Source organism: Rhinolophus hipposideros, assembly GCF_964194185.1.
Source record: "Rhinolophus hipposideros genome assembly, chromosome: 26".
Classification (NCBI taxonomy): domain Eukaryota; kingdom Metazoa; phylum Chordata; class Mammalia; order Chiroptera; family Rhinolophidae; genus Rhinolophus; species Rhinolophus hipposideros.
Genome location: NC_138072.1, coordinates 27,359,959 through 27,368,843, shown reverse-complemented (window position 1 = coordinate 27,368,843; position 8,885 = coordinate 27,359,959). Strand labels below are relative to the sequence as shown.

The 8,885-nt window shown below is 49.7% G+C and overlaps 1 pseudogene across 1 annotated transcript; it reads left to right on the top strand.

The window, feature by feature from the left end:
• The first annotated feature begins 993 nt into the window (after positions 1-993).
• On the top strand, positions 994-3,185 carry LOC308493336 (eukaryotic translation initiation factor 3 subunit C-like; annotated as a pseudogene). The gene has a single exon. The product of its transcript is annotated as a eukaryotic translation initiation factor 3 subunit C-like (transcript).
• Positions 3,186-8,885: the final 5,700 nt, after the last annotated feature.

The window sequence follows — 8,885 nt, the reverse complement described above, 5'->3', positions numbered from 1 at the left end:
CATGGAGATGGGATGTCACTGTGAGAATGGCCACATGGACTGACTGCTTACCCCCTCCTACCCACAAGGCCCCTGTCCATTCCTCCAGGGCAATTGGTGCTGTCCCCGTGGGTCACATGGAGACTGGTGTTCTAAGAGCAGACGTGGGGGTCACCTTCGCCCAGTCAAAATCACAACCCAGGAGACATCTGTGGAAATGCTTTACTTTTAGTGAAGTTCAGCCTCAGCATAATGTGGCTTCAACATGAAAAGCTGCCCGTCAGAGACACTCGTCACAGCAAGAACGAACTCTGCTTCCATGGACACTGTCAGCTTCTGTGCACAGGGGAGAACCCCTAGCCATTCAGGCCAATTCAGAGCTGGCCAAACCCTAGGGTTGCATGGCCATTTGCAAGAGGAAGGATGATCTGGCCAGAAGCCGGGAGAGGCACACAGCCTTGAATTTTGCGAATGACACCATCATTGCATGGTTCCTAGGGGGCTTCCTGGATTACACCCCCTGGGAGAGCTCTACTGTCGGGATATGACAGGGTCTGTAGCTGTGGATGTCATCAAGACAGTTAACAGGAAGGCACATGGGACAGCCAGGTCAAAATGTCTGCCCAGAAAGCCCAGAGGCTAAAAGAACATTCTTTCTCACGTGTGCCCCCCAGTCTCACCACAGCCGAAGGCTGACTTGGCAGTGTTTGCCCTGATGGACTATTTGAATAATTTTTGTTCAAGAGGAAATGATTGACTAATGAAAACAATGCATCATAAAAGCTTCAAAAGGAAAAGAATGTTTTGTGTACCAGTTATTTGCGGCATTTAATGTTTTTAGATTTTAAAATTAATATTAAAACTGGAAACAACTTGATCAAAAATAGGTCTCAAAATATTAGGACAGTTGAAATAAAATTTAGTTTTTCTTTCCGCATTTCCGTAGTTCCGTGTTGTGACTCGCAGGCTTAGTTGGCCCATCTGCACCCGCCACAGTCCCTCAGGGCCATCACCATGTCTCAGTTTTTCACCACCAGTTTGGACAGTGAGTCCGAGTTGTCCCTGTCTCCAGACTCAGGGGCAACTATGGCAAACAGCCATTGTTGCTGAGTAAGGATGAAGAAGATACCAAGAGAGTTGTTCAAAGTGCCAAGGACAAGAGGTCTGAGGAGCTGACCAACCTCATCAGGACCATCCATAATGCCATGAAGATTCGGGATGGCACCAAGTGCCTGCAAGAGTTTCAGCTCTTCGGAAAACTCTTAGCATATGGGAGAAGGCTAAGAGAACGGTGGACAAGGAAGGTGTCCCCCGGTTCTATATCTGCATCCTGGCTGACCTGGGGCACTATCTTAATGAGCTCTGGGAAGATGAGGAAGGGAAGAAGATGAGTAAGAACAATGTCAAAGCCTTGAGCACGCTGTGCCAGAAGATTCAAAAATTCTACAGGGATTTTGAGTCCCACATTACCAATTACAAGCAGAACCCTGAACAGTCTGCAGATGAAGAGCTGAGAAGAATGAGGAGGTCTCAGAAGGCTCTTCAGATGAGGATGAGAATGAGGACAGAGTCAGTGCTGCAACTTTCCTGAAGAAGAAATCGGAAGCTCCTTCTGGGGAGAGTGGCAAGTTCCTCAAAAAAATGGAGGATGAAGATGAGGACTCAGAAGATTCAGAAGATAATGAAGAGTGGGCACAAGTTCAACGTCTTCTAATTCAGACTCAGAAGAAGAAGAAGGGAAAAAGACTGTGCTGGCCTCAAGATTCCTTAGAGAGGCCCCTGCCACAGAGGAGTACAAGAAGAACGCGGAGAAGAAATGGGAGGACAAAGCCAAGAAGAAGCACGACAGGAAATCCAAGCACCTGGATGAGGAGGAAGAGGACAATTAAGGAGGGGAGTGGGAGAGGGTCCAAGGTCGACTGCCCCTCATTAAGGAGAAACCAAAATTGTTTGCCAAGGGCACTGAGATCACTCATGCTGTCATTAAGAAACTGAATGAGATCCTACAGGCACGAGGCAAGAAGCGAACAGATTGTGCAGCCCAGATTGAGCTATTACAGCTGCTGCTTCAGATTGCCTCTGAAAATAACCTTGGGGAAAGTGTCATTGTCAAGATCAAGTTCAATATCATCACCTCTCTCTATGACTACAACCCCAACCTGGCCACATGCATGAAGCCTAAAATGTGGCTGAAGTGCCTGGGCTGCATCAATGAGCTGATGGACATCCTGTTCGCAAACCCCAACATCTTTGTTGGAGAGAACATTCTGGAAGAGAGTGAGAACCTGAGTAATGTTGACCAGCCACTGCATGTCTGTGGCTGTATTCTGGTGGAACGAATGGATGATGAATTTACCAAAATAATGCAAAATACTGATCCTCACTCTCAAGAGTGGGTGGAGCACCTGAAGGATGAGGCACAGATGTGCGCCATCATCGGTCGTGTGCAGTGCTACCTGGAGGAGAAGGGCACCACGTCTACCTGAGGCGCATCCTCCACGCCTACTACAAGTTTGATTACAAGGCCCATCAGCGGCAGCTCACCGTCCACATGGGCTCCTCCAACTCTGACCAAGCTCAGGCAGAGAACAAAGGGGAGGACTCAGCTGTGCTGACGGAGAGACTGTGCAAGTACATCTACGCCAAGGACTGCATGGACCGCATCCGCACCTGTGCCATCCTCTGCCTCATCTACCATCATGCCCTGCAGTCCCGCTGGTAATGGGCCTGCGACCTCATGCTCATGAACCACCCGCAGGGCAACATTCAGCACACAGACGCTCCGGTACAGACCCTGTACAACCGCACCATGGTTGCATGGGGCATCTGCGCCTTCCGGCAGGGCCTGACCAAGGACGCCTACAACGCCCTGCTGGGCATCCAGTCGAGCGGTCCGCGCCAAGGAGCTGCTGGGCCAGGGTCTGCTGCTGCGCAGCCTCCAGGAGCGCAACCAGGAGCAGGAGAAGGTGGAGCGGCGCCGCCAGGTGCCCTTTCACCTGCACGTCAACCTGGAGCTGCTGGAGTGCGTGTACCTGGTGTTGGCCATGCTCCTGGAGATCCCGTACATGGCCGCTCATGACAGCGACGCCCACCGGTGCATGATCAGCAGGCAGTTCCACCACCAGCTGCCGGTGGGCGAGCTCCAGCCTCTGCTGGGTGAGTGTGGGATCTGGGGGAGCGGGCGTCACTCACCTGTTCCGCGATGACTTCTAACCAAGGATTAAGGGAAGCGGAAGGGAATGGCTTTCCCTCAGGGTGATTCCATTTGGTTTGATGACTGTCTCCATGTTGTCTCCTAAAAGCGTCCTCCTTACTCAGCGTGTCTGCAGTCTCTTAGGATGCGTTGTCCTGGCCTGCAGATCAAACTCTGCTGCTTCCTGTTACTCTCCCCTTCAATCCCTCTCTGTCAGCATGAACTTTGTACCAAATTTACAGTGTTACAAGCCCCCCGCGCCTTACAAGTCCTTTACTGCCTGCAGAATAAAGTTCAGTCTCCTTAGGCTGTCAGTTAAACTCTCAAAAAAAAAATAAATAAATAAAATTTAATGTAGAAACAAAATCAAAGAAAATGGTGTAGGATAAAGTTGAAGAAATCTCCCAGGAACTAGAATAAAAATACAAAGAAATAAAACAAATGAAAGAGATAAGTAAAGTAAATGACCCATCCACAGGCCCAACATCCTACTGAAAGCAATTCATGAGAGAATGAGGAAAGTGAAGGGGAGAGCTCGTCAACACATGATTTAAGTAAAGACCTGAGATCTGAGAGGCAGGCTCAGGGTCTGCCCTGTATTCAGCATACAGTGGATGAAAAACACCAACACCAAGGCACAATGGCCATGTTTTCAGGGCTGAGGGTGAAGAGAAGATCCTAAAACTGCCCACAAGGGACAAGAAAGTTTTTATACAGATAATTGAGAATTCAAATGCCACTTGATTTTCCATATGTCCCACTGGAAGCTAGAAAACAAGAAGCCAGTCTTCAAAATTCTGCGGGAAGATATTTCTGTCTTTGAATTGTGCATAGAGTCCACTGGGTGTGGTCAGGTGGTAAAGACAAGCAAGCTCTCCAGATTGTGTATTGCCCATGGACCCTTTTAAAATAAACTTAATCAAAAGAGGAAGTATACCAAGAAAAAATGACTTGGGAATTCAAGAAATGGGATCCTGCCTGGGAATTCCCAGCACTGTGGGAACAGGCCTAGGGAAAGACCATCCAGGTAGGCTTCAGGAGGGATACTGCCAAAAAAAGAACAGAAAACAGATATGTTACCTGATGTTTTTCTCCACATAGAGAGGAATTTTTTAACTTTAGTTGGAGAATTTGATTAAGTGATAGGTAGATAGACAACTATGAAACAAAAAGAGTATATTTCCTACTTCCAGAAAACCAATGTGCTGCGCTGGAAACAACATGTAGTCACAGTATATTCTGGGTTCAGCCTTGGGCCACGTTCACATGGTTGTGAATAACACAAGCATTAACTGTGGATTGGGCCCCACTTGTCACGTAACTGTCTTAGGGGGTGTGTGGACAGAGCCAGGAGTGCAGTTTCCAGGCTCTCGGTCTCACGTGGAAATGTGCTGGCTCAGGTAGTAAATGGCCATCGACTGTGATTGAATGGCCATCAGCTGTGGCTAGTTGGCCATCCCCTAACCAGTGAGCCATTGGCCACTAATATAACTGCCGTGGCTACGCTAGCAGCAAATGGGGGCTAGCAAGAAGATGGGGGCTGGCAAGTGCGGATTGCAGTTAGGACTGCAGGTTGCGGACAGTGTGGCTCCTGCTTCCTGTGTCTCCAACACAGCCACCAGCAAGAATATAGTGGTATGACTCCCCTATCTATGGCTCCGTGGGTGTCCCTTTTTGGCCTCACCATGTCCTGTGTTCTTATGTGGGGAGCTGAACAGGAGACCCTGCATGACACCTGAATGACAGGGGGCTGGGGATGAGAAGTAGGGGATGGATGGGGCAGGAGACATTGGCAGAAGATAGCTAGATTCCAACCCCGTGTAATAGGAAGTCCACAAATGATATTTTAAGTTGTAAAAATTTGAAAAGCTATGTAAGTTTGTCACTTAAAAATACAGAGGTAAGTTCCAGGAGAAAAGCTAAACGAGCTGTCTCTGGGGGTTGGGGGTCAGTGGTGAGGAGAAGGTATCAGGAGACCCCTTGTTTTGTATTGCAGGACTTGTAATACCATTTAAATGTAAAAACTGTATACATTGTTTGACAAAAGTAGAAATTAAAAAAATGTAAATAACATTAACACTCTTCTGCTTTTACAGCAGCTGTGTTCCAGCACCATGGACAGGTGACACTGGGGTAAAGCAGAAGTGCTGATGATGTCACACAGCAGACAAATGAATTTCGGGGCCAGTCAAGTGCCGGCCACACAGGAAGCTGGGTCACACATGCCTTCCCAAGTGGCACGTGGATCTCCTGAGGTCATGTCTTCCTTCTCCCAGAATCACCAGGTAACTGGGAAAGAGTTGCTTAGACATGTCAGTAGCTGAAAGTGCTATATCCTGAGGTCATTAAGTAATAATGTGGAGATTGCCTGGAGAGTGCCAAATAATTCAGGTAAAAATCATGCACTATTTTATTGGGGGGTGTGGGGACAGAGTCCCAGAGAGCAGTTTCCAGGCTCTCGGCCTCACGCGGAAAGGTGCTGACTTGGGATGGCCGTAAGCTGTGGCGAATTGGCCATCAGCTCTAACCAGTTAACCAATTAGCCACCGATATAACTGCCGCGGCTGCGCTGGTTGGTCAGTTGGTTGGGTAGCAGGTAGAAGCTCACAGCAGGTTGCAGGTCATGTGGCTCCAGCCTCCAGTGAGACTATAGTGAGACTCCCCCATCTATGGCTCCATGGGTGTTCCTTTTTGGCCTAGCCATATCCTGCGTTCTTATGTGGGGAGCGGGACTAGAGGCCCCACAGGCTGCCCCTCACGCCAAATGGCAGAGCAAGCAGGGTCTCCGGCATGACAAATGGCACAGTGAGCAGGGTCCCTCACACAACAGGAGGTATTTTGAATGTAATTTTCCTGATTTGGGTATCTATCCTGCTCAAATGCTAGCCGTATGCTGGACACGTACTTCCGTCTGCTTGGTAGCTGCATTTAAGAGCCTGGTGTTAGAGTTCACCCCTCACCCCAACCTGACTCTGGCCCCATACAGATGGCCTTGAGGCTCTTTTGTTGATCTCAGAAGTCACACTCTCTGTCTGCTCAGTGGCTTTGAGTCCAAATGAGCGTCTTTTGACATCTCCCTTTGCTTCTCTGTGGCTCCCCATCTTTAAGTTCTACACTAGAAGCTGTGTGTGAGGTCAGTGGTCTGTGTACTTAGATGCTAGAGGCTGGCCTGGCCAGGCTACCCCCACCTGACCCGGCTGTCCTGTGCTTGTCTGTGTGCTGGGGCAGAGACTCCCAAGCCATAGGGCAAGCCCCTACACCTGGGAGTCCTTGCCCCTGAGAACAGTCTCCTGCCAGCCTGTTTCTCGGAAAGCTGGGCTGCAGTGGCCTTATCTGTCACCTCTGGCTTCTCTACCTATGTAGACAATGTTAGCCTGGCATTGACATGATTAGAACCGGACATGGAAACTCAGCTGAGTCTCGGAGCTGACCTCTGAGGGGAAACGGTCTGCTTTTCTATAATAGTCATGTAAAACAGAAGACTGGAGTAATGACATGTACAGTAGCAGCTCAGAGGGTCCTTCTTCACCTGGAACTTCTAGGATAAGGAGAGAAAAGGATGCAATGTTGAGGATATGAGATGGTCCCTTGGTTCTTGGCATTGTTTTGCATGGGGACACAGAGCTGAGCTCCTGGCCTCGGTCTGCTCTAAACACTTGGCCTGTCTTAGCAAACTACACGGTGACACTGAAGTTGGATTTCACAGTGAGCTTGGGGGGTTCGTCTGCATTTAATTGCACTCACAAGAGGTATGGATTATAGCTAGTCTATGACAAGGCGTAGCCGTGAGCACCAATCCTAACACTGAGGACACTGAGCTGACTCAGGTGACAGTGACAAGGTCCCCCATAGCTAGGCACTGCAGTATGCTCACACAAATGTCTGCTCATTAACACTCCCTGGAACTCATTCCAGGTGCATCATATCCCAGTCTACATGTGAGAAAGCTGGGGGTAAAGGGCTCGGGTGAGTTACTGCAGCTAATTTACCAAAGCCTAGTTTTGAACCCAGGTGTTCGGAATCACAAGCCCAAATTCTTAACCACACCCATGTCCCTCTCCTGGAAGCCAGGTGGCCAGGTCTGTCTGGAGGGTGATGTCACCCCAGGTAAGTCATTTCTTTCTTTGGAATTCTTTTTCTTTATAAATTTTGGAATACTTTTTCTTTATAAAATGAGAGGTTCTGATAAGAGAAACTCTGGACCCTTTTTGGCCCTGAGTGTGGCAGGAGCTTGTTCAAAAAGTGTTGGGATGGAAGAATAAATGATCATGAGGAAATCTTTCTCACCTACCTATGCTGGGGACCAACCATGCTCTGGAAGCCAGAGACCGGGGAGATTAGAGTCTTCAGGAACAAAAATGTCCCAGAGATTTTCTTGTCAAAACTGCTGAGGAAAGATGTCCTATAGTGACTTTGTCTGTCGTTACGTCTGCTTCTCGCCTCTAGGAGATTGCAGGCTGCCTGAGACTGGTCTTCACTGGGTGCCTTGTCCCCTTTGTTCATAGCTTCAGTGGGTGTTAACACATCAGGGAGGCTGGAAAAATGCAGACTTCCTGGCCCCACCTGCAAGGAGTCCTCACTCAGGAAGTCTGGAAGGTGGCCCAAGGACCTGCATTTTCACAAGGAAAACCCAGTGCTTCATTCTGTGCTCCTGGCTATGGGGCATCAGAGTGAACTCTGGAAGAATCGCTTACAAAATTAAATTATGTGTTTCAAAAGACCCCCTCCCACCCCTATAGAGCCCAGCTGTGGGGACAGAGAGTCCCAGAAAGCAGTTTCCAGGCTCTCGGCCTCACATGGAAGGGTGCTGGCTCGGGTAGTAGATGGCCATCAGCTGTGACTCGTTGGCCATAAGCTGTAGCCAGTGAGCCATTAGCCACTAATATAACTGTTGTGGCTAGGCCAGCAGGTTGGTTGGTTGGCAGAGAAGCAGATGGCAGATGGCAGATCGTGTGGCTCCTGCTTCCTGTGTCTCCAGCTCAGCCGCCAGTGAGACTACAATGGTCTGACTCCCCTACCTATGGCTCCGTGGGTGTTTCTTTTTGGCCTCACCATGTCCTGCGTTCTTATGTGGGGAGCGGGCGCAGAGTCCCTGCGTGACACTAGCTGAGGGGTGTCTGGTGGGTAAGGCAGTGCTGACTCAGATCCCAGCTGGGTGGCCCATTTTAAGGAGCAAGATAAAAAGTGGGAACCAAGAGGGCACAGAACAAGACAAGTTGAATGGTGAAGAGCAGATGACCATAAAGGAAATAAGTCGGTTTATATATTTGCATGGGCGTGTCAGGTGCACACAGAGGGACCGATGCAGAGTAGACACCTAAAAAGTGACACAGTAGGTCAACCGTGGGTGTCTGGGGCACCCCGCTCAGGGCGTCCTGGGCAGAGGGGGCAGCTGGGTGCCAAACCGGCCTGTGCCTGCTTGGTGCTGGAGCTGGGTCCTGTGCCCAGTGGTGTGGCAGCTGCTATACAGTAGCAAAGACCGCCTCTCCAGCTGCCTGTGGACATTCAGCTCAGTCAGTCGTGGACACTGGTGGGGCCATCACGTGCCGAGCAGGAGCGGGGCACTGAGGGAACCCAAACAGGTCAGCGAGGTGTTAGGTCGCAGTGGGTGTCTAGTCCAGTGGAGGAACAGGCGGTCTCTGGCTCTTGCTGTGACCCATGTGACATGGCCGTCACACCCTCGGACACACACTCTGAATCCCATGCTGAGGAT